Here is a 27,790-nt window from a genome sequence, read left to right as displayed (position 1 = left end):
TCAATGAATGCTAAACCAAACCTTGTCAATGAAAACATTGCTGAAAAAATTATGAATTTTAGATTTCTATGTTAGCAGATCTTTAGAAAAATAACCAGAATACACTAGTATTTTAAACAAAAAAGAAAGTGCCTCTTTTCTATGACTAAATTGATTTGAATTGATGGAATTTTGAAGTTCTCATTTTTATTAGTATAGATCAATTAAAGGCCATTTTAAGGATGCGTTGAATGGTGGATCTTCCTCGAATTGACTGTTAGAATAGTCTAAAATCGCCTCAAATAGTGATATTCAAAGCTTTTTAACTCTATCAGTTTCGGTAGCAGAAGAGTGTAAATTTCTTTTTAAGTCATGTATATGTGTGTGTCAAGAATACTTTACTAAATATAAACTAATAATAAGACTAAGTGAGTGTGTAAAAATTTAAACATCGTTTTTTTTTTTGTTTTTTTTTTCATTTTTATAATTTATTGTCTCAAATAGCATAAAATATAATTCTTTACGTCTTTCAGAATATTTGTCCTGTATAAAATACCACTTTTTACTACTATCGTAATAAATTTATACTTACTATTCAATAAATATATAAAATTCTCTCATCTCTATGACCATGATCATTCGAAACAAGGTAGGATGGCCTCATTTTTTCCGAAGCCATTTCTCATGCCTGATAACAGTCTAGTACATTCTGGAAGTTTTTTTTTTTTTTTTTTTTTTTTTTTTTTAAATACCATATAAGGGGGCCTTATCCCTGTTGCCATGGCCTTGAACGACACACTTTCACTGGCGGTGGAGGCGAACCTGACAGGTGTTCTGGTAGTAGTTAAGGATGGTCGGATAGACTTTTTCTTTCCTTCGTTCTTTTTCCCATTCTTCTTGAGAATGTCTGAACCCAAATTTTACCCCTCGTGAAAATAAGAAAGCTCATTGTGTTCAGTTCAATGACACACTTTACTCGAATGGTTGGTTCACTGAGAATCGGGTTCGGGCCGAATTTTGCGTGCGAATATAAAGGAGATAATACAGTCGTGGTTGTTGTGAAGGTTGGTAATGTTGTATGTTTCTAAAAGTATTTCATCGAATTCCATTTATTTCTGTTTTCCTATTTTGGATAGGTACATTTAAGTAATTTACCTCATTCTTTCAGTAACGGATGCTCGTTGTATTTTGCATATCTGTTGGAACAGTAAATGCTATGCTGCATTGTGTGTGTGTTTATATATATATATATATATATATATATATATATATATATAATAGATTTTTATTTGTCATGGACCTTCTTGGTATCAAGCTGTTGTAATTGCTGATAATAAATTCTCAGATTGACATCAGTTTATTGATTTATTCAGAATATATTGATACTCGTAACGTTATTTCTGCCAGAAAATTTTTTGTCATGACCCTAAATATTAATATATGCAAAAATGAAGTATTTTTAATAAAATGGAGTTATATTTAAATTATTTAAATAAAAACTCTAAAATTGATTCTTTTTGTAATTATTTTTGCTTCTTAATATTAAAGCGTGTGAAAGAAAAATGCCATACGAAGCCTGGCCTTTCGAATATTTTTCTTTGTAATTCTACTTGGGATCGTGATATGTAGATAAAGAAGTCCTGATCCAACTGGAATGCAACCAGGGAGCATGGGTTATGGACATGACAAGTATTTTAAATTTACTTATAGAATGATATAATTTTCGTAATGTTCTTGTAGAATGTATAGTTGCTTAAATTTATTATATGTATTACGTTTCCAATGACTTAGTTTCTTCTGTAATAGATCTTGCATTCATTTAGAACAATTCATTGGCATTTAAGATTCAGATAATCTCTTAAAATTTATGAAATGGAACTTGAATTCCTCTCAACAACTATAGTCTCATAAAAGTCGTACAAATTTATCATTCTTCATATTTATCTTTTAAATTTATGTATATTTCTTTTTGTATTATAAACTGCCTTCCGAACTTTCAAAATACATGGCTGCGTTCGAGAAGAAAACTCTTTAAAGTAGCTATATTTTTGAATTTTCGCATCGAAAAGATTGAAAAAACATTTATGAAATCAAAATATACCAGTTAAGTAACAAAAGTTTTATTAAAAAAAACTGGGGGAAAAAAAAACACTTTTTTTTTTTTTTTTTTTTGTCTAAAAAGAGATATTAATGTAAAATCTTTTAGTTTAGAGGTTTATCAAATGAAATTGCTTAAAGGTTTTTGTTTAAAATTTTGCATATAATTTAAGGAATGTACTACCTACTTCCAGGGCCCGACTTAGCTTAATCGGGGTCCATGGCAAAAACTTCTTTGGTGGCCCCCCTCTGCTTTTTGTAAACATATCGCATTTGCGATATGTAAAAATACGGGCTTTTGATTGGTCAAATTTGTCCATCGTAATTGGGAAAATTTAGCTGAATTCCGCCCTAGAAAGAAAGCCATGGATTTACGAAATATAGATTTTTTTGTTTTCATACGATAGATTAATGAAAAAGCTAGCATAAAACTGACGGATTTTTATACTCTACTGATATTATGTTTAAAAAAATTCATTAAAGAAGGAAACGTAAACTTTCTATTCGATTTGAGGCCCCCCTCTGATGTGGGGGACTGGCCCTTATGCCCCTGCCTTAGTCAGGCTCTACCTAATTCCTGAACTAAAAAATAAGCTGTGTTTTCTATCAACATTTTAAGTGTTGAAGGTGCAAACGATAAATAGCATAAAAATCCCAGTTGTTTTTTTTATGTGTGTCGTATTTAAACAACTATTAAATATTTTTAAAAGAATAGATTGCTTATTCTCTAGTTCAGAAATTGCAGAATATATTGAGAAATTATTATACCAAATCTGAACAAAAAATATGCATTATATTTTAATTTATGAAGTTTCTCGTAAGAAAATTCTACAAAACTTCCCAAAATTGAACACTAAAAACAAAATTCAAACAGTTTTATAAAGAAAACTTTTCCAATATTAAGAATTTAAATTTAAAAAAATTCACTTTTATCTTCCAACCTACTCATTTACCTGAATTTACATAACAGACATTTAGTGTTATAAAAATAGTTGTTTTTTAGTGGGGCGGGGGGCGGGGTGACTAAAATTTCCATTCGTGAAAAAAAGCCACAGCAGTTATCTGATTTTCGGTGTATCTCTCTGATTTAATCAGTATCTGTATCCGACTCGTTTTCGTTGTTTTCTTCAAAACTCGTATTCTTGCAGGGTCCGAAAACTATATGCACCTTAAAAAGATTGATATTTATAGTTTTAAAAAAGCGATTAATACAAAATACAAGAAATCATATAATGCTGATTTTTTTTTAACAAATTTGGAATGTGATATAACTTGTGCATGTTTTGGCGCTTTACGGTTACCAAATTTGGGTCATATATACCTAGAAAGTTAAAATTTGCGCCTCAGTTTGATCACGTCATTATCATATAAACATTTAATTGAAATTAAAAAAACTAAAATTTAAAAATTTAAATTATATTTATATATGACATGTATCGATTTAGGAGAGGGAATCTTAGGTATCTTTGAAAGGAATACGTAGGTGTTAGGAGTTTTTACCTCTTTGCTCGAAGCGTGGGAAACTGCAATCGTCAATAATTTTGTAGAGCGTGTGTTGGAAGTAATTATACATAAAAAATGGAATTTGGATCAGAAAATAAATTTAAAAAAAATTAAATAAAGTAACATGAACTAATTTAAAATTAAAAAAAGGAAATTAAAATTTAATCTAAATTAATAGATATTATGATATAAGTATATGTGATATATGTTGCCACAAAATGGGTCGTTGTCTAATCACATGTTATTATCATATTTTTATTTTAAATCTATTTAAATTTGTATTGAAATAAGTTCGTCATTCGAAATTAAATTAAAATCTATAGTAAAATCTTATAGATTTTTGGATGCCTTTGGAGTCTATGGCACTCCTAGGTTAAAATGAGAGACTGATTTAGAAAGTATATGAGGCTACAGGCGCAAAATTTTTTTAAACCAACTTCTCTTGCCTGATATTCTAAATTTCCGTTTGCTTAGTGTGAACGATGTACATCTTATCGATTTTGAGTCCTCCAATAGGTCTCGAAGCTAGCGCCTCTAGTACCTATGCGGAAAACCGTCTTTAGCACTATAATTTTTGCATCGGGCAAGACGACTTTGTGCATAAATATTAATTTTGAAGAGATTCCACTTTTACATTGGTATATTTTGATCCTTTTGAATGAAAAATTAATTAAATAAACAAATGAAAATTCAAATGCTGCCGCAGCGTAGGCCGCCCTCATAGCAATGAATATGTTTATTGCATATTGTCTTGCATTATACTGTGGCGTCGCCATCTGTTTCATCTTGCGAAATATACTGGAGAAAAAAGGATTTTCATTAAATTAATAAGGCATACTAAAATTTTGTAAAATGAATAGAAATCAATTTCCATCCTCTTATTTAAAGGAAAAGAAATAGCGATGATTTATCTTTCTTATTTGTTTTAGTATTGAACATTTGCTCTAATACTTAAAAAAAAAAGAAGAAAAGAAAAGAAAAAAGCTATATATTTGATAATTTTTACTTGAGTTTTACATAAAATGAATTTGAAATATCGAATTCTCCCTTCCATGGAAGATTTTTAATGGCAGGCAAGATTTAAGAAGCATCCAGAAACTATCATAAGAATGGGCACAAGCAGGAAGTGAACGTAATTGTGTGTACCGTGTTGCTTAAAGTAGGGTTGATGTGGAAGAAAAGGTTACATATTTGTCGCACCAGTGTTGAAGGAATTTTCTATGAGTATCTTCGATGGGAAATGGGAAAAGATTTCTATGACTGCTAGCTTCAGTAGTGGCAGATTCTTGGAGACAAAAAGCTAGCTATTGTTTCTAAAATTTCGCAAAACACATCGACTGCGTTGTTTTGAATTTATTTTATTTCTAAAACACTGTCTTATTTTTTTTTTTTTTTTTTTTAACTTCTGGAAATGATTGGCTGTTTTGTAGTTCTAAAATTCTATTATCGGAAATACTTTAATGGGTTGTTACGTTAAATTGCAGCTATTAGTATTTTATTAACACTTATGTTAATCGCAATATTCGAAAGAAATGACCTTGCCATTCAGCTATCTAAAAGTATGAAAATTTCGGAAAGCATTTGATTAATAAAAATACCGAAATTCTAAATAATTTGCTTCTATATTATACCGTGTGTTCATGTATGAAATAGGATAACAATCGACTCTCATCTAGCTGGTGACCACTTGTTTAATTTCATTCATGATATGGTCAGTAGTTCCTAAAATTATGTTGAATTACTTTAATTTTACCTAGAAAGTGGACTATACTTATCTCATTGAATGCTTCCAAAGTAATGATTTCAAATTAGAATATTTTACTAGTACTTGATTGGAAATGACTTGTGGAAAGGCGTTTCGTTTAAAAATGCTGGGTGCGTAACTTGAATAAAAATCATGGTCTCTGATGATTTGTTACCAATGTTTATTTTGAAATTGATAGTATTTTAACACTTGAATAATGATACAATGTCTGAAACAAAGCATTGCTTATAAAATAATATTATAGTTTCATTAATGAGATTATTAATTATTAAAATGAACGGTTTGTAACATTTTTAGACAAAAATGTTACTAACCGTTTACATACATATAAAACATTTATTCTCATAAGATTACCGCCTCAGGCTATTTCGCTTTAATAAAATACATCTTTGGAACAATCCTAGATATTAAGGGAAGAACCAATTCATACTCATATAAAATGTCTCTCCAATTTAATATTTGAATTTATTGCACATCGGATAGAAGGACACGAGCCACAACTCATAGCAAAGTAATGCGGAATTGAATTACATTTGCGGTTACGTTTTTCATATTATTACGTTGCCTTGTGAATCAATTTTTTTGTTGTTGTTGTTTAAATTTTCTAAATTTCTCTTCTTTATTTGTAGAATAATTAGCGCAACAATGATTAAATTCCAAATTCAATTTTGACATTATTATTCTCATTTAATGGAAGTGGTAATCTGATTTTTAAGCTGAAAGATATTACTTCCTACAGACTCATCATATCTATTGCCTGATTCATATAAAAATTGAATTTATTCAGTTGTCATATTTTATTGATTACTTTAAATGTCATGCCAATATGATTTTTCTTTTCCTTTACAGTTAGTTCAACGTGCCAAATATTTACCAAATGCCTAGCGTACTGAAGTTAATGCCTTTACACTGTGAGTACCGATTTATTTCGTTAACTGGTATTTGTTGTTAATATATATTGATTATTTTAGATATGTAGGAATACTGTTTTTCTTTAAAATTATTTAGTGATACTTTTATTTTTATATTCTATTCATTTTTAATACGCTATTATTAAATTTTCTTCAGTGAGAATCTGAAAATGTAGTTCTATCACTTTATAGACCTGAAAAATGATTATGGTTATCATTTTGAACTCCTACTTACAATTGTCTTTCATTTAGCTTGTAGATAAAACACTGTATACAATAAATTTGTAATGTCATTCTTTCAAGTTTAATGACAGCCCAAACTTGCCCTTTTATTTTTCTGTACAGTCATTTGTCATAGCAAGAATCAATTTTTTATGTATTATTTGTATACATAGTTCATCTAATTTTTTGGAATTTAAAATGTTTATAATGAATATAAAAATACAATTAAATTTATCGACCGATATTCTCCGTTTATGTTATTTATTATTTAAAGGAATCTTCTTTGAAAATTCATAAAATGCTGCTATTTTTGAAGACTCACAATATAGATACTTGAAATATTTTATGAAAATTGATTAAATTTTTTTAAATAATTTATTTCATTTAATGATCAGCACTCGAAAAGGTATGATGTTATCTGCTCTCCTGCCCAATAACATAACCCGTCTTTCTTCAAAGGCCTTATTTCTAGTCTCGTCTGGTTTCAGTTAGTGATTAACTATTAACTCTTCTTTTCTGTTCTCGGAATTCCGCCCACCTTGATCCAATGTGGTTCTCACACATGCATCCACAGCAGAGAGGAGAGTGCACTGCGCATGGCTCGGGTGTCCAGGCTTTCCTCTCTTCTCTCGCTCTCTTCGGTTTTCTTTGCTCCTAACTATCCAACAGTCGGCCCTGAGGGTTTGTTGCCGACAGAGTCACTCCATCAACCGTGTACGCACGCACGCACATACGAAAATTCATTCGCACATGCAGGGCGCGCACACATGCAGGCATCCATGCATCGAATTCAGCGGTCGAGTTCATTGTGATGAAGAGAGAGGGCTTTTCGTATTTCTCTCTCTCACTCGCTCCCTCTTCTTCTATCACTCCCGAATGTGATTAGAGACCAACTTCGCAGGGTGATCCTTAGCAGCATTAGCGATTAATTTGGGACGGGAATTTTCCTCGTGTTTTAAAAGCACTGCTCGGGAAAGTCGACTGGATTTCAATATGGCGGCGTTCGAGCCTCATCTTTGACCTGAACCTCGCCTCTCTTTGTGGTGGGTCTTTCAAACTTTTTTTTTTGCGGTCATTGATGGTTTTCTTTAACAAATAAAAATGCGGGGTGGTCGATAAAATTAAGAAATTATTTATTTTTATTGTTAAAAAATAATTTCATTTTATGGCATTGCCTTTTTTGAAATTCCGCCATAGTGGGAGTGGTGAATGGCGCCTCAAAGAATTGGGAGCACTTTTGCAGCGCTATTCGCGTTTGTAAATAGCTGAAAAGTAGTGCTACTGCAGTGGCATTTAGAGAAAAGTATTGCAACGGGAATTTCGCAAAAAGAAAATCTATTTTTTTTAAAACTTATAATAATTTAGAAGAGCGTTCTTGTAATTATTTTAATCAATCCTGAAAATAAACACTGCAATTAACTTTCTGAAAATCATTTTGCTTAGAAATTTTATCGAAATAAATTACCGTATGAATTATAGGTATTATAATTAGAAGAATAATTACTATATTTTGGTAAATTTCATAAATTAAAGATTCATATTTATTGATGGCAATTTTTTGTTCTACCTATTGTTTTATTATTTAGTATCGCATTTCAAATTGACATTATAAATTACATTATTATAAATTTGTTTTAATATTTTTTTTCTTAATGAGTGTTTCGCAGTAAGATTCTTGAATGGATTATGGTCGTTACGCAAGATTCCACTGTATTCTGAAATTTATACCGTACATGATTGCAATTTAAATATGTTTGAATGGAAGCCTCTGGGAATCAAATGAAAGCACAAAATTGCACCTTTGAAGATATCGCGGGGGGGGGGGGCCTCTAAATATTCCGAAATTGTCGGATGCCTAAGTAGTTGCCTACATTGCGTATTTTATATTATTTCCATAAATAAGGAACAGTCCTTACTATATGATCCTATAGTAAACGGTATATCAACGCATACAGACGAAAATGTTATATCAGTTGCATTTATTGTGATTTCCATAACTTATCTGTATTCTTATATAAAAGCGATGACCATTGTCTATTCTATTTTCGTTTGTTGCAACATGTAATTTCTAATTTTATGAATGTCAATTCTCATTTTCTAAATATAGGCATTTTTTTTTTTTTTTTTTCATATCGTGATAGGAAGAAATATACTTATATTCTCTAGTCTATTTTAGCTATTTCTATTTAGTGTATTTGGCTCAAAACAGACTTTAAAAATACAATAACAATACAAAAAGTGTGTCGTTAAATGATAATAAAATAATATCAATTGTGCTTTTCTAAATACCATTTACTGTTCAGTTTTTTTTTTTTTAAATAAGAAATTTTTTCGCGAGAAAGGCAAATTGGTTTGTTCATAGAGTGACCATGAAATTCGCCGTATACTCGCTCATTTATTAATATCTGCTACAGTTTTGCACTCTTAAATCTTTTCGTTGTATCTTTGAATGCGTAATGTTTTAAATGTGACATCAGCCAGTGAGACAGGTATTCAACAATGTCTCGTTGAATGTGCGCCATAAAAGTTTTCTGTTCCGGTCTAGTGGTTTCCATCCTGTACAAACCGGTATGCAGAAGAGGTTGGGTATTTGCAAGTGTTGATGTATCCTCACCAAACATTTGTTTTCACTGGCATAATTTTATGAAGTACAGTAGACTCCCGATTATCCGCGGGCGGGTTATCCGCGGTGCGGATTATCCGCGCCTGCCGCACAAAGTTTTTTTTTTGGGGGGGGGCGATTTTTTCAAAAAGGTGCAGTTTTACAGTTATGCTTTTGTAAATACATAATACATTATAGTATTAAAACAGTACATATGTATTAATTTTTCTGTGTATCCTTGACGCCTCTCGTAAATACTAAGCACTTTTCTGTTTTCATTAACAAAATGCATTTTAGGTTAGTTTTGAGTGATATTCTAAAATATTAAGCGTTAGTTAAACATTTCTTGCTGTTTATTTTACGTTTTATTGTACATAAAACGATTTTTCAAAGTTGGAATGACTGTTTTCTTTTTTGTTATACCCGTTTTTAGCTTTTTTCGGATTATACGCGATTTTTATTATCCGCGGCGGTCGCGCCACCCAATTCCGCGGATAATCGGGAGTGTACTGTACCTTCTTTTACATCTGTATGAAATCGATACTTTGTTGCATTTTATAGCATAACTATTATTATTTTCAATTTTCGAATTTAATCGGACATCTGTTTGCTGGGATGGAAGAATATTCTTTCTTTATAATAACTAGACTTTCTGAAATACGAGTTTCGTTAATAGATAAAATAACTAATGACTAACAAGTGAATATGTATAGATGTCAGTAAATAATGCATTGAACCTTTCCGAGCAAAGTGTTTAGATTGCTGCCATTTTGTTAAAAGTTGCTTTCAAACTTTTAAGTTATTTTTGGGATATTCGATTTCTTTATACGGGAATTAATTTTAAAGGTTGAATAAAATCAACTAATGAATTAATTTTAAATTGTAATAGACTTTTATATCCTAAATCTGCTTTCTTAAGTAGATAATGTGATTTCTGTATAAATGTTTCGTGACTCATTGCTATAATGATAAAATAAAATGATTCTTTTTATTATTATTTGTAATTATTGAATACAATAAAAAGGTTTAAGCTCTTTCTGTTCAGTTTGCGTCTCTTAAGAAACGCTTTTACGCATTTACATATTAAAAAATTATTCAGCTAATAAGTTATGAAATATTTTTAGCGATCTGAAATGTTGCTGGTAGAATTGTCAAATACGAGAAATTAAGGAAAACTAGCCGCCTTTGGTGATTAAATTTTCACTCAGATTATTAATTTTTTGAGTTATTAAATATTAATGTGGAATGCATGTTTTTAAAATTTCACTTTGTTATTTAATATGACAGAAAAGCATGAATTTTATTCAGTAAGTCAAAACAAATTATAATTTATTCAAACTAAAAAGTGTTTATATTAGGAAATAAAAGCGAACATGAAAATCCCTCTTTGAAATTAATATGAAAGAAGGTATTTTCTTAGGCTGACTTATATGTAACACTGGCAAAAGTACATGACTGATTGTTTTGATGGATGAGTTTGTATTTCATAATATTAAAAAATGGTTACAAAATGTGTACTAAATTAGAAAAAAATTATTAAAAATAAAGAAAACATAGTACAGAAATGAAATTAATAAAAAAGGTAATTTTTTTAAGATGATATAAAAGTCATTTTTATGAGATCATAATTTTGAAAGATAAGGTTATCTATTTCCATAAATGAGTCATAGCGATTACCTATCTGGAAATGGTTAAGTCTATTTTCGCGCCCGTTTAAACTTTGTACGCCTATTGATATCGTTTACATCTGCTTTCTTCTGAATGAACAGAATTTTTGACTAGACTTACACAGAACATTCCTAATAATACTTTTGAGCTTCATTAATTAGCGAAGCGCTGAATTAAATATAACTAGAAATTTTGGTGTAATGATTTGTTTGCACTTGACTGTTGCCATTTGCCAGTATGTAATAAGGACGATTTCTTTTCCACATATCTTAGCGTTTTATATTTATAGGTGCTATATGAATTTCGCTTTATACGATCATTATATTGTATAAAAACATGATGAAAATCAAAAATAAGATGAGCCGACTTAAATTTCAGTGATTGAATGTAACTCAGAAATTCAAATATGAATAAAACTGTAAATGCTTGAAGAATAGCAGAAAAACAGGTCATGAAGTGATTATGTTTAAAGGTTTATTAAATACCTAAATATATATTAAAATTAGAAATTATGTGTACAGTTACAAAATGCACGAAATCAGATAATTAGAAATTTATATACTTGTGTTTAGGGTTAATTGAGGTTCTATGAAATTTGTATTATATATTGAGCGAAATCAGAGAATTGTATTCGGTGGAAGTAAGGACATTTTGTCACTTACTTAGGAACCGAGTCATTTTTTTCTGACAAGTGATAAAAAAAGACTGGCATTAAAAGTATGCAAAAAATCGGATTAAATCCCAGATGAATCCCATCCTAAAAGTAAATTTTAGTAATACGAAATGAAGAATAAGTAAGGAATAGATTTTAGAGGATGCTTAAATAATTAATATGTATATATAAGAAATTATAAAAAATATAAGCATTATGAAATTTCAATTAAAATTAAAACCCATTTGTGAAAAACAAACTAAAAAACTAAAAATTATTTTTGAATCAAACTAAAGGATACAATTGTATTTAGAGAGCGCCACTGCTGCTACTATTAAAACACAGACGAACTTAACCAAATTAGTAAAAATATCAAGTTAATATTAGCAAAAAGAATATAAATGGAATCAAAAAGGAAGAATTTAAGAATCCGACCTGAAGACTTTCTCAAGGGTCACCCTCAAGCAGGGATTCAAACAAGGGATTTTTTCTGTGAGGGGTCTGACTTTTGTCCAACATGGTTATTATCTTTGATCCAACATGGAAAAAATGGTTTATCTCTAAGGCCTCAATTTCGGGTCACGAGGGGTCAATATTACCGGACAAAAGTCAAAGCTTGAAAGGCCGGATTCCTAATTTCTTCCTTTTTGATTCTATTTATATTCTTTTTGCTAATATTAACTTGATATTTTTACTAATTTATATATATATATATATATATATATATATATATATATATATATATATATATATATATATATATTTGAAAAAGACATTTAGGTATTTATTTTTATTTAATTTCTTTGAAATTAAATAAAATGCAACTGACTAGTAATTATAATTTTCATACTATTTCATAAATTATACAATCTCTGTTTTATATATCAAAGCTTAATCTCTTGAACTACGAATTTAATTAACATCCTAATGATATGACATCCTGTTTGGAACATTCATTTCATCTTATTTCTATTCGGATAAAAACAGAAAGGTATTTAGGCTATTAAAATGATTTCATATGATTTTTATATTTTAAGTTATTTAATACCTCCATTAAATTGCAGATTTAAATATTAAAAATTGAGTAGTTCGATGCACATATCAGTCACATGACTCGAGGCATGTAAAAAGTGGTTGAATCTCTTTATGTTCTAAATAAAATTAAATATAAATGGGGAAGTTTATAAAGTCAATCATGGTTCTTTAAGCCGTAAGATGTACAGCACTATTGTTTTCTTTCTAATTGACAAATAATCTTTTAAAAGTGTGTGTTTACTGCTTCTATTTATTCAAATATGTGTTTTTTAAAAATATTGTAGTATAAAAGTTTTTTTTTTTATGTAATTTCCTCACGATTAGTAAATATTCTCTAATGAAACTTTGGAAATAGTAAAAAATTGTATTGTACAAAAACAAAAACTTGCGCGTGTTATAAATGTGCTTTCAAAAAAAAAAAAGTGTAATTAGTCTGATTTTACAAATTTAATGAAATTTACTATTTCTTAGAGATGCGATTACTTAAGGTTGCACTGTCTGTGTTGCTCCAAATTGTTTCTCTAAGGATTGCTCATGCTTTATACTAACAATATTATTTTAAGGACTAATATATCGTAAAATAGTAAGAAAAAAAAAATAAATAATTTCTAAATTTTATAACAAAATATAACGCGTGATGTTAATTTAATTTCCTGAAGTTTATTATCCGTATTCTCCCTTTTCCCTTACATTTCTTCCCACACAATCCCACACGAAATTGAATTCATTTTTGAGAGGGACTAACACATGCGAGCTTTCATCCTGAAAATAATCGCTCATTTACATACGATTTGCATTTTTGCCCGACCTCCCATTCCTCCTTACTTAACCCCCAGCGTCACCTGCTCGGGGAGATCTTCCCTCTCTAATGGCCAATCCCTCGGAAGAAATGAACGGAGTTGAGCGAAGGCAAACCGCGGACAAAATGCAGAGCTTTCTCGTGGGCGGCGATGGGTTGATCCCTTCTCATCAAAACGCCTGCGAAGAATCGGAACTACCGTCTATTGAACGGGGGATGAAGGCGGATCGAATAGAACAATGGGCTGATCGGCCATCTTGTTGTCCGCTCTTAAGTCGGGAGTTTTCGCTAGGACCAATTAAGATGAGCGTATTACTGCGTTAGTGAGAGGCACTGTAGGCTGAGATTTGTGTTCTGCTATTTGCGATCATGAGCCGAAAATTGAGGGGATGCAGCCATCTGAATCTCGATTTCCGATCCCAATGTCCAAGTATGCAAATGATTTCCATTCTTAGATATTAAGATTTATATGCCTTGGCGTTGAAGCATCTCTTGGCGCAATCGAAATTTCTCAGGTTTTAGACTATTGGTAATGGTACGTGAAATTTTTTGCCATTTAATGCATAGAGAATGGTGGAATGGCTGCTAATACTACTTTCTTGAATTATCCATTATTCGTCCAGAATTTGAAGTGAAAATAGTTCAGGAAATTTTATATATCGATAGATGACTTCTTGCAATTTTTATGAGAGACTTTTAGTCTACTTGAGAACACAGTGATTCTCTTGATCTAACTTTGCAAGTAATTTGCGTGCGCCCAGAATGCTTCTCGTGCTTAAACGGTGCCTTTGTAAATACAGAGCTTCCCTCTTTTGAAAAACTGTAATGTAAGACCCAGTTTATTTACCATTCGATCTACAATTACCTTATTTACCTTTTAATTTGTAATTATCTATTTCTATGCGATATTTATATATTTCTTACAGAAACCGATGTTTTATGAATTATGAAACCTGTGAAATTCTAGAAGTATGTAGCATTTTATAGACTCAGGGTAGAAGTATGTATTCGTAGTTTTAAATCAGGGGTTCTTAAAATTTTAAACATTGCGACCCACTTTTAATGTATTCCTTCCAAATCTATAGCGATTCCCATCTTCTTCGCCGCATTGAATTTTTCAGAGGCGAGCAACACACGGTATTTTCGAAAGAGATTTTATGAAACAGAAAGAAACCTTTGTAATGAAGAAAGTATATTATTTTTTTTACAAAAAAAAAAAAAATCTTTAATGTGTGATATGAATAAGATTGTAAACCCGCATCACATTTTTGCTAAGTATGCAAAAATACATATATATGTAATAAAGATCCTGTTACAACGCTCCTTATATTGTCTCGTGACCTAAATCAAGAATTCAAGGATAAAAAAAGATAAAAAATTATGACTTTGAAAGGGAAGAAAGAGAGATGCTTTTTTATACATTTTTTTAATTCATTCGTAACGAAAATGAAATATCGTATTATGTTCATGAATTTAAAGTATATAATAACTAATATTCACTAAAATTCTTTTTAAAAAATCTAAGTGACCTCCCCTCCCCCCTCCTTCTCTCCTTCGTCTTAATGAATTAAAAAACATTATTTTACTCATATTGAATCTTAATAGAAAATGACAGTTGTTATTTGTAGATATAAACATTTTGCTCATAGATTTTTAGTCGGTAAGCATTTCTGATAAATGAACTGATTGTTATTTTTATTATATCGGCTTTATTAAAACTATATCACTAAGTTTAAAAATAATCAACAGATCTCCAGGAAACACTCACTGCCCTAAAATAATATTTTTAAAAAAAACCTAACTATAATAAAACAAAAGTGTCATTTTAATAAGACAAAAGAAAGTGGGGGGGTGGGTGCAGATTTTAATAAGAGAGCAAGCACACCAACTAATTTTTAAGTTCAGGAATCTTCACCTTAGATTATAATCGAATGTAAATAAAAATCTTTTAAAAGCATTTGGGTGTTGATCTTTTTTCAGCACCTTTAGTTCATGGGTTACTTGGAGTTAATTAACTAACTGTATTATGAGAAATAGTGAATAATGCGCTAATTATATTTTGAAATAACTGATCAAATACTGCTCAAAAACTTTATATTTTTACCCATAAACCCTGTTTTCAAAATAATAATAACAATAAATGTTTATGGTATTTAAAATTCCGTATCAAATCCGCATATTGGAATTTATCTTCTCCTTATCTGCACTTTACATAAGAACTGTAATCCGCAGCCGAAAGTAAAGCTACCGCTGAAATTGTCAGATAACAAAGTGAGAATCAGCTGACTGCTGCATTATTGTAGCGCTGAACACTATTTGCTTTTATTTGTATTGGATTCCATTATTCTTAGTTAGCGCTTTTTGCTTTTCTCAGACCACAATTCCTTTTCGCCATTCAAGGCAAAACGCTTTTATAATGAAACCTTTTTTTGTGTGTGCTTTAGCTTGTGGTTTCTCTTCGAAGCAAAGTATGCAAATTTTGTATTCTACCTTCATTTTATACATACAATTACCTCTCAAATGTTTAATGTGGTAACAGTATCAAATATTCAGTTTCTGTGGGACATCACATAATTGATTCAAACTTTTAAAATTTATTAACAATAATTTAAAAAATTAGATCCGAAAGATATCACTGAAAGTGATTCTCTCCTCTCACTTTAAGCTTCTATAATAAATAATTAAGTAAAATGAATTAAACAAAAACAGACTTTTAATAGGGGATTAAAATGCTGAAAGTTTAGTACCCAATTATATAAAATGTTTAGTTATTTTTCTACTTTTTGAAAAAAATTATTAATAGTTATCAATAAAAATAATTTGAAATGTTAACAATTTTTTACTTAAACCCATCTCTTAATAATGCCATTACTGTGGATTTTTTTTTTTTTTTTGATAATTACGTTCTGAAAATGTTAAAATAGTGTATTATCATTCAAAATACACACGCGTCCCAATTTTCGAACCTCCTAAGATCAAAAGCCAAAAACTAAATAAAAAAGAAATTAATTGCAAAAATCCATCTTTACATGCAACAAGTCAAGTTAAATTTAGTGCATAAACAGATTATTCTTATGATATAGTGATTAAAATAAAAATATAAGAAACATGTTTTCTTTCCACTTTCTTATATATTATTGTAAATAAATAAATACCTCAAGAATTGACTTAAAAAAATTGAAAAAAAAAAAAAAAACTTTCAACAGATACTGGTATTAATCTTTTTCTGATTTTTATTTGATTCGAACTTGAATTAGTTGTAAAGACATAACTGTTGTCATGCCTCAAAATGAGAAATGCCTGTTTCAAAGAGAGAGATGTTTTCGAGAATGTTATTAATTCTCAAAACTTTTTTTCATTTGTATAATAAAAAGTATACTGATCTGTTTCTTATACGCTTGCATTTAAAAGTGTTTTCTGTATATTTTTAGGAAGTTAAAAAAAAAAAAGTTTTAAATTATTATCACATCAAGTTAGTGTTATAAATTCTCACATCAAGGTTAGGAATAAAGGAAGGAAATAAAGGTTAGTATTATAACTATTATTTCGGATAATTTCAGGTATCCATTTTTGAAAAGCTTAATACAGATTCTAGTTTATTTTGAACAAAATTATTTTAAAAATGCAGGAATTATGTTTTTTGCTGTGGTCCTTAAATGATTTTAGAATCATATATCCAAATTGCTTTGCAATAGATAAATAAATATAAGAAAATAATCTTTATTTAAGATTCTTAAAACTGTTTAATTTTACAATAAATGTGTAATTATTAAAAAAAAAAAAACCTTAGCTAAATTCATTTTTATTTTGAAATTTTGTTGCTGATTTTCTTTTTCTTATTTATGTGATCTAGAAATAAAAGGAAAACCAAACAAAATTTCTAACAACAATTGTATGATGATTAAAATAATTTTAAACTTCAAGTTCCAATTTATTAATATTTAGAAGAAATTTGCATTTTTTTATAAAATAGATAGATTATATTTTTTTGACCCATATTTTCCTTACTTTTGAAAAAAGAGATTTAAAACTACGTTTCGAATGTTTTTCGAGCGAATAACCTTGCCTGTCGTCATCAAGTGGAGATCGAATGACGCACTCGTCTGTCCGGCCATCTTGACTGGAACCGCTACCGCTTTTCTTACCCCTCCTGCCACCTCAGATCACTTCCCTCCCCCTAAATCGATCTATTCCCTTCTGCCTATCCTGCCCCCCCCCCCCCTCTATATACAGCCTACCCTTTCTAAATGCACGCGCAACTACTACAACAAACTACTACTACGTTAGTGCGTGACGTCAGCAGATTGCAAACTGCTGCATAGCCGCCCCTCTAAATGAAACGAAAATAGAAAATTTTGATATCGTTTGCAGTTTCTAGCTGTAATTGCCGAGTCACAAACCCAACAACACAACTCTCAAAAAGGAAGCCGCATTTCATCCCTCCCCCTCTTCTCTTCAGTATCTGCCTTCTTACTTTTTATCAGGTTATCTGGTTTTTCAAATGTGTTACCAGGTGGTGATTTTTGTTTGGTTTGTTATTTTTATGTACAAGTTGCAGTTAAAAGATAAGTGCTGTTTATAAAAATAAAATTGTCTAATAGATTATTCGTAAATTGGATTAGTAGGTTTAAATTTCTTACTCGTTGTTTGTGGAAACTGCATTTTTTTCCCCCTTTCAGTTTTGTATTCCTAAATGGCAGGGTTCCTTAAATTGTATATCGCGTATACAAGTGAGGGGGCAGAGAAAAATATGAATGTGTGGAGGCACGTAAATTTTCACTGGGATTCTTCATTCTTTCAAGTGTTTCAACATTTGAAAAAAAAATTAAACGAATTATTTTGATTTAAAAAAATGTCTTTAGAATTGTCGGAATCCTTCTTTTTAATTTGATTAATTATCATTTAATTTTATTTTTTTCATTAATTTTATTTTCAAACGGAAAGCAGATTATATAGCCCTCTCCTCCTATTTACCTTAAGAGGATGCCACAAACTGAAACAACTTAAAACATTTTTCCAAAGAGTAAGCCAATACATTACATTTTATACGTTAAAAAGTTTGTCTTTTAGTTTAAACTTCCTGCCTTTAATTAATTTAATCGTTTTACATTACGATACACCATAGGTTGTAAATGTATCAGTCAACAATTTTTTTTTTTTTTAAACATTAAAGCATATGCATCGTGCGATTCAGTTTGGCAGGGGGAAGGGAATCATGAATATTTATCTATTTCCCGTATTCACACTTGATGGATTTATCTGTAATTTATTCCAGCTCTATAATTCTTTTTGAATATGGAAATATATTTTTAATATTTCTGTGCTTTTAGAATTTAATTGTTTGGTTTAAATAGACATTTTGAATTTTTAAATTTCTTTTTTTTTTTCATGTTTTGAATGCATTAATTTAATTCTACGTTTGAATATTCAATTAAATATGATTTATTTGAAGTATAAAAATAAGAATTCAGTGCTGGCAGTTTTGAAAACTGTCTTATCAATCGAGATATCGGTTTCAGATGTTTTCTTTGTCATCAAGTGTCATTATTATTATGTAATTTTTTTTCTCTATATGTGTGTTTTGGAAAGCATCATATGACCTCATTAGCTCAGCTTAATTTGTTTAAAATGATTTAAAAATTTTCCTTTTAAATCTTGGAGTACCATGGACTTTCTCAAACTTTATATTGCTCACTTTCTAACTCATTAAAATTGAGATAAAACACTCTTTCATATTTTTAATTTATTTTGCTTTGAAATGGATAATAGTTTCTAAAATGAAAACCGCGGAATGAAGGAGTTAAAACAGGCCAACTTAGATAAGAAACTTAAATGGAAAGATGAGGAACTACATGCATAAGGAGAGAGAAAATTTAAATCAAAATTATGAAATTTTAATAATATTTTAAATATATAAAAATTAAAGTTATTAATAAAAATTATATATATATATATATATATATATATATATATATATATATATATATATATATATATATATATATATATATATATATATATATATATATATATATATATATATATATATATATATATATAGATAGATAGATAGATAGATAGATAGATAGATAGATAGAATAAAACTGTAAACATTCCAGCTTAATAATGTTTGGACTTTGATTCATCTGTATTAATTTTAAAACTTTACTCTTAATTTTACAGCTGCTGTTAAGTGGCACTCCACCCACACCTCTACATATACTATCCTTAACAACACGCGTATATATAAATGCATTAACTATGAAAAATATTGCTTTAAAATATATTTAAAAAGCGTTTTTAAAAATCTGTTAAAACAGAGTAAAAAAATTGTATACCTTATTTTTGAAATTTGAAGTAGTGTAAGTATAGTTATTGTGCAAAAGTATGCTCCAAAATTATTGTTGAAAAATATTAACTTTTAGATTATTTTTAATTAAAATACTGAAAAATATTTTTAATGAACACGTATTACCCAAGAAGTAACTACGTGCTAAATTTGGTAGCTCTAGAGCCAACAGTCTGTCTTCTTGTCTAACGTTTTTGAATGTCTGATTTTTTTAAAAAATTTTTTTTTCCATTACTCTGGTCGTTTTATGCATATCTTAATGTATGTGTAATGTGCTTAATTTATGTGTTTATAATAATGTAATGATGTGAAATAATGGTGTTAAAAATGTAAAAAATATTTTTTTTTTTTTTGTAAAAGAAAAATTATTAAAAATATTATTGTTATTGTATTAATTAATTAAAAAACTGCTTTGAAAAATGAACGTAGCGTACTTGGTAACATTTCGTTATAAAAAAAATGCTTGTGTTTTGTAAAGTTTTGGATCTTGCCCCCCCCCCCCAAGTTATTGATAATGATGTCTCGAAGATATTTATCAACATTCTATTAATATTTTGCTTAAATCATTGGATTGCAATCTCAAGTTAATGCGTGACAATCCGCTAATCTAATCCAATTCGTCCTACATTCATTTAAAAATTAGCTGCTTAAATACTGAGAAATTGTATCTCATTATAGTACATTTTTCAGGGAATCAAAAGAATGATGCTGTAAAATTGCAAGAACCACTTAGATTAGTAAAAATGCTCAGGGGAAAAAAAGCGATAAATGTTTGACAAATACACGTTGTTTATATTATTGAGTAATTTACTTTTATAATTACGTGAAATGTAAATTAAATGCTGAAATTTCCCTCTTTTTATAATTCTACTTATTCATTGGGTAGAAAAAGGATTGACTAAATATTGTATAATATATATATATTTTTAAAATTTGGTTTTCTTTTATAATACTGATATGGAATACCTAAGATGTAATAAATATTCTTTCTCTCAAAACTAATTTTTTGTAACTTATGTCATATTACAGTACTAGTTAATATTTCTTCCCGATGCTGCTTCCTACTGAAATACATAATCCAAAATAGACTTTTAGTTTATGTCCTCTACTTACCGTTCAAATTCACCTACATTATCGAAATTATCACCTCTTTCAAACACTGTGACTGTGAGCATCAGTGATTTAGAAGTAAAGTCTTAGCCTCAGAACCTGAGGATGCCAGGTTCAAAATCCAATTCCACTGAAGATTCATCTGGCCTGATACACTTTAAATCCGACGTCGTGGGCCAAATGTCCTCTCATTTGTGTAGTGTGGAAGTTTGGAAAGGGGGGTGCTAACTCTGATGTCGCCTTCCTCATCTGACCCGGTTTCAAAGTTAACAAGGTCCATCCAAAAGTAGCTCTCTCTTTAATGAAACGTTAATTAAAAAAAAATATTCAGAGTGGTTAACTAGAGCGTTTTTAATTGATTACAATACCATTTAATTATGATTTTTTAATTCTTTCACCCCGTTTTTAAGTATTTTGCTTGATCTAAATTCTAACAAGCGTAAAATTCCACAAAGGTAAATGAATTTTATGAACAATGAATTGTGAGCCTGGGAACCAATAAGTGTTATAGACATTAAAAATCGAACCTAAAAGTGATGTAATACTATAATAGATGTGTGTAAATACTTAATACGATAAACGTTATCCGCCGATAAACTAATGTATTGCAACCAAACTTTATCCGATAAACTAATGTATAGCATTAAGTACCGCATCTAGTTTTACTATCTCTAAGGGTACAATCTTTCTCCTGAATAATCATCAAACTTTTCAGTGATCTATAGTAGCCGCAATAATTTAAAGGTCAAACAGTCACCAATTTGTTTTCCGAATTCCATTGAAGATTCCTGCTTTCTGTTTTTACTTTGATTTGAATGAACTGTCAGTCTGCATCAGACATTCTCACATTAGTATGACATACATGTTTGGCGGATGAGGTGCTTTACTCAGATGTATTCTTGTCATTTCGCTGCAATTAAAAATAGCCGACGGTTATTCCGCACCTTCCTTTCTCCTTCACATAGTTTCCAAGCATTAATCATATATATAATATGCACACACACACACACATACACAAGGGATGTTGGAAAGGTACGAAACGAAACGGTGAGTATAAATGAAGACTTTATTCAAAGTATACACCATAGTCTAAACACAACGATCCCATTGATTAACGAGCCGAAGGATTCCTTCTTCCCAGAATTCCTGTGCCGTGATGAGACCCAGTCCTTCACAGCATCCTTGAGTTCGCCGTCCGAGTTGAAACGCTTCCCTTTCAAATGTTTTTTAAGGGGACCAAACACATGAAAATCGCAAGGCGACATGTCCGGGTTGTAAGGCAGATGGTCGAGCTACTCCCACTTGAACTTGGCCAGTTCTGCGTGTGTGACCTTGGAGACGTGCGTTATCATGGAGCAGAACCACACCTGCGTAGACTTCGGAGTGTCTCACAGTACACATCGGAGTTAATGGTTCTTCTGTGCCTGTGTCATGCTGTCTTCACATGCACTGCCACGTCAAACGGACGGCGCTCTTTATAAGAGCCTCTACCCTCTCCTGCGCATGCTCCGATTTACGCCGGAGGCGTCTCCCTCCTGGTCATAGCTTTTACATAAAGAGAAAAAAAATATTCTGTTTTCGTAACCTAATAAAGTGTAAAAAAATATTGCTTTAAAAAATTATATAAACTTCATACCTATTTCCCGTTAACTTGATAACGTTTTAAGCGCGCTCACATAAATGTATATAAATTTTGTGCTCACACCGAATGAAATGACTGTATACATAGTTGTAAGTTTCGGTTTAACCATTATTAATGTGTTTCTGTTAGATCAGGGATCAGTAAATTGCTCGATGCAACTTGCATCGTGCAAAAATCTTCCAAAGCGCTCTACTAGGATGACTGTTGGACATAGAATTACCAAATCCGGTTATTTTTTTGGCTTTAAACGCTCGCTCAGAAATTGTTTCTCAAAATTTTATTAGATTATTGCGATTTTTGATTAATAACTTTGCAGCAGATAAAAACCTTTTTAATACAATTTAAAATAAATAAGACTAATGAATTAAAAAAAAAGCTGTTTATCATTTTTTTTGCAATTTTTTTTAAAATTTTAATAAAATTTGCAAGACATTTTAAAGAATAAGTAGTTTACAACAAATATTTTTTCACAAAGTGCGTTTATATATAACCGTATTGTCACGACATTAAATGCGTTTTTAAACGCATGCTATCTTTCCTATAATTTTAATTTATTTTTTGATTATTTACAAATAGAAGAATCAAACCTAAAACTTTATCATTCTTTAATGTTTCTATTTTTCTTTCTTTATTTTTTTTAAAAATATATTCAAAGCATTAACATACATTATTTTAGACAATCGCTTTTTCAATACTGCGCTATTTATAAAAGTTGCTGTCAGATATTGCAATTTGTTATTCCGCCCCCCGTGGCAAATATAATGTGTTAGCACGTTTTTAAATGTCAAAGTGATCTTCTTTGGCAGATAGAGGAAATCCCAGCTTTCCGGTATTTCATAATCCACGCTGCAGTCATGGCAAAAATCTTTACTACTTTTCTTAACAAGAAGGCTAAAATGTTTTACTTGTACTTAAGAAAGTTACATTTTTAATATTTATGGAACGCTCGTATCTTATCAGATATGATTTTTTGTAAGTACAATACTTGGAAACTGCAATTTCTGTGCATTTGTTATCCCCAAAAACGGTAACGATCCCATTATAGCTTTCTTGTATTTGCAACTGGAAATCAACATGAAATGGCATACAATAATGTCCTTCATTTATAAAAATTCTACTATTGGAATTTGCTACATCGTTCGATTTAAATTTAATGTTTAAAATTATTTTTTTCAGAATGAAAAAAAAGTATTTTAAAATTTAACATGAATGAAAAAAAATCCTAGTTTTTCTTATTGGTTTTCAGTCTATCCTTTGTTTGAACCCTTTCGAGGACCGTGGGAAGTATGCTTCCCACTTTCTTTGTATGAAATTATGTAGGTTGGCATCAGTTCTGACAAATTTTTTTAGAAAGATAAAGAACTGAAGCATCTAAGTTTCTATCTCACACAAAATAATGTGTCTTTATTTGTTACTTAGTTATTAATTAAGCAAATTAATTAATCAAATTAAATTTATCTAATAAGCTAAATGAATCCCTTTTCTTATTCTAATTTCAAGCCAAAAAATATTTTAACATAATATGACTAGAAAAAAATGGCCCTTTAAAGGGTTAAATTGGAATTAATATCTTTTTTACCCTTTGTACTTGGATGGTGCCTCTCACTCACCATTCAAGACGGTGCATCATCTTGACGTTTTATTTATTTATTAATTAATTTTGATTGTTAAAAACGCCTATAGAATGCTTTGGTGAAAAAGATGTAGATTAATTTTTCAGGAAAATATCAACTTGAACCAATTATAAATATTTACTTTTCGAAACAATAAACAAACCCTTGTATTAGGTGAATAATTATGCATCGAATTACCTTCCCGAGTGCAAAGGGTTAAAATGATTTTTTGATGAAATTTTTTGTTGAAACCAAGCTTCAAAATTTATATTCATAGCTGCTTTCACTCACCCCTTTTAATTATATTAAATTTTTTTGTATCTTGTTATACGTGCGCATGCTTTTTATAAAACTTTAATTTCTAAATTTGTTCAGTACCACCGTTACAGATTGCTTAATGGAAAGTTGTAGAACAACACAAAAAAGCTGGAGTCCTAACTGAGGTATTAATCATCTATATCAGTGGAGAGCATTTTTACACTGACATCACATGTTTTCCTCATAGCTGAACGTGAGGGCTCTCTTGGGAAAGAAAAAAAGAAACCGATTTTCTTATTTATAGCTTCATATGTTGGATATGGGCCTTTTAAGTACGGTACTTTCCAATGACATTGCTAAAAAACAAAGATTGATAGAAAAATAGATATGATACGGAATAAAAGTTTTTAACTTTCTTTATCCACTGGCAATGGTGATCGTGCAAGATGAAGTTTCATTAATTAGTGAGTGGTGGGGGAAAAACCCTAACTAAAGTGGATGCAAGTTTTCCTTTAAGGTTTATGTGCCATTTTTGCCGATCTCTTTTGTTTAAATTAATGTCATCATTTGTCTCGGATCAACAGGGGATGACAGAAATTATACTTTTAAATAAATATTTCATTTTAAGATAATAAATTTAAATTTTCAAAATGATTGTTTAAAAAAATAACAAAAAAAAGGGGGGGGGGCAAATTATTTTTCTCAGCTTATACTATGTTTAAGTTGAAATAGTCTTCCTAATTTAGTTAGAGAAAGAAATGAGAATGTTGTTCTCGCAATGTGGTCAGACCTTCCCTGGATTTCCTGTCGTTTGCATCAGGTTGAGGAAAATGGTCAGATTTTGAATCAGTATGGTTGATTGTCCCATTTTTGCCGAACAGTGAATTTTTCATATTTAAAAAAAGAATAAGTAGATTTAAATTTTATTAAAGTTAACTTTAAAGGACTCTCTATCTCAGTTTATGTAATAGGGTCACCCAAATGTAGCTGATGTAAATGAATAGGTCTGAAGAAAAAATGGCGAAATTTACTTAAAAGTGTATTTAAGCCTTTTAAAAAAAATCTTTTTTAATTTTTTAAATCTTTTAAATTTTTTTACGAAACTTTGCATAGGCCATATTTATTTTACTCGCAACATTTACTTCATTCGGATACCACACCAATTTGTTAAAAATGTACATAATTTCTATTCGGCATATCATATATGAATGCCCTAAGTATCGCTTTTTAAGAACAAAATACTTACGGAAAGTACTTCTAAGAATAAAGTACTTACCAAAATTTTAGAATATAATTGGTGAATCTTCGCATGTTAATGTGTTTTCTTTCATACATGGCATTAATTTCATGCCTAATATTTAATTTCTATTCTCACTTTGTTCTTTTGACTTTGCATTTCCTTACTATTTTTATTGAATAATTTTTTGCATGTTAAATTAACACGAGTTTGGCATAACTTGGCCAATATTGGAACTTCCGCTAGAAAAATCGAAGAGTCAATCATAATCTTTTTACTGATTTCTTTTTTAAAGTTAAAAAATATATAACTATTTTTATTGATTTTTTCCCCTTCAGTTATAGGATTTTATCAAACCTTTTCCGAGCTATTGCACATCAGGATTTCAGAACTTACTGAATTGAGATTTAGAAAATTTTGTCACAATTTCATTTTTTTGAAAATAAAATCATTATTTAATACATTTGTGGAACAATATCTTAGTAATTGGAGAACTGAAAAATAAAAGTGATTAACGATATACTGCAAAAGAGAGAGGGGAAAAAAAGATTTTTTAAAATGTGGTAAATGTTAAAAAAAATGTTATATAGTCTTTTTAGTAATAAAAAAAAGCGTTTAAAGAAGTCACTAATGCGAACGTTCTTACAATTAGTGTGAGATTGCTTGCAATTTCACACCATTTGTGTTTTTGGATTTTGCTACTTTTACCATTTTTAATTTTTTAGTTCAATTGTCCTTTCATCATTATGCAAACGCAGTTAATACTGTTTTTTTTTTATTGGGAAGCTGTTTCTATAATCAATCAAGTGAGAACTGGAGAATTATAAGAACTATAAATTTTTATTTATTCATTTTTTTTGTTGAATTTTTTTTAACCTATCAATGATCGGAAAAATAATTCTTCGGTAATAACAATGAATAATAAGCAAGACTGAATGGTAATTTGAAGAGTCCATCGCATTACCTTATGGTGTCTGTTATAATTAGCTTGTGTAATGCTGTACAGTAACTAACATCAAATTTATCAATTCAATTTTTTAAATGACGTTTTAGAAGATCAAGTTGGGGAGAAAAAAAAAATAACTAATAAAGTTAGTGTTTTTATATTAATTTTTAGAAATACTCTGTAGCGCCCAATTTATTTTTGAATAGCAAAAAAAAAATTTGTCTTTTCGATCTAGGTCGATTGCTGTTAATGGGTAAAGAAAACTTTTATACAGCATTTTACAGATGATGGGGATCCATATTTAAGTTTTGTACGTGGTATGTTTTTATCATTTTCATGTGGATTTCTCCATTCTCGAAATATATGTTATTTCATGTTAAGAAGGAACTGATATGAGTTATGCTCTTTATATTTAGTATTTAGTGCTCTTCACATGACGATAGTATGAGTGAAGAGCACTACCTTCTCGCCTTCCGATGACGAGTTTTACTTCCATTACCTGATTTAATTGAGAAAAAAAAGGAAAGATACATTTATTTGAATGCTGAAGTATTATGTGAATTGAATCATTGGAAATATCAAATTTTGTCAGTTTTCATAGATCAGGATATAGCACAAAAATGTGATGTATTTTCTTTCTACATTTTAATAGGTTTTGCTTTTTTTTTTTTATCCACATCTTTTAAAGGAAACTATGCGTTTCTCCTTGTACCAGAACGGAAATTCCATTCATCATATCCTGTCATTTAACATCTGTGCCAATTATGTTTTGTCGCTGTCATTTTCTTTAACGCCAACATTTATTCAATTTTCTATTACTATTTGAGTGTTTTCCGCTATTTCCACTATCAATTGTCTTTGAGCAATTAAGGAATTTTATATAAATTTATTTTTTTTAACTCATATTTGCATCATTTGTTAGAAAAATTCTATCTTTTGATACTTCACTTGAGGGATGAGTACCACTGAATGGCTGAAATAGCTGAAAATTTCACCACTTTCGCACATCTGTTGGAAACATCATAAAGAATGATTTCAGCATTTTCCGATTTGTATTTTATTTAATTTTTTTTTTCTCACTCTCTCTAGCTGAAAGACCAAGTATACAGCACATTCCCAACACTATTGAAGTTAAGAATAGAAGAGATACGTAGAAAATTTCTGCTTCTATTTTTAGAATCTTGATTTATTTCTAGTGAAAACACGTCAGCGTGTTCCTCCCTTCCTTTTTATGCATGCACTACTACTACTACAATGTTTATTGCACCCTTTCTTAGGGAATGAATTTTTTCCTTTCGTTTGACCCGCCGGTTTGCAATCTGAAGAATTGTTTGAGCGCTTTTGCGGTTATTCTAATTAGATTGAAAGTAATTTATTTGGAAAAATTACTCGTTCCAAAAAC

General features: G+C 29.8%; 1 protein-coding gene across 3 annotated transcripts in view; it reads left to right on the top strand.

The window, feature by feature from the left end:
• Window positions 1-27,790, top strand: part of LOC129965489 (serine/threonine-protein kinase tousled-like 2) — a 185,689-nt gene that overhangs the window by 96,593 nt on the left and 61,306 nt on the right. For all 3 annotated transcript variants that reach the window (XM_056079417.1, XM_056079413.1, XM_056079414.1), the window contains one exon: window positions 6,194-6,255. The gene's annotated coding sequence lies outside the window, so the exon portion shown is untranslated. The remainder of the gene's footprint in view (window positions 1-6,193; window positions 6,256-27,790) is intronic.

Source organism: Argiope bruennichi, chromosome 4 (genome assembly GCF_947563725.1).
Source record: "Argiope bruennichi chromosome 4, qqArgBrue1.1, whole genome shotgun sequence".
NCBI lineage: Eukaryota > Metazoa > Arthropoda > Arachnida > Araneae > Araneidae > Argiope > Argiope bruennichi.
This window is presented reverse-complemented; position numbering and strand designations above follow the sequence as displayed.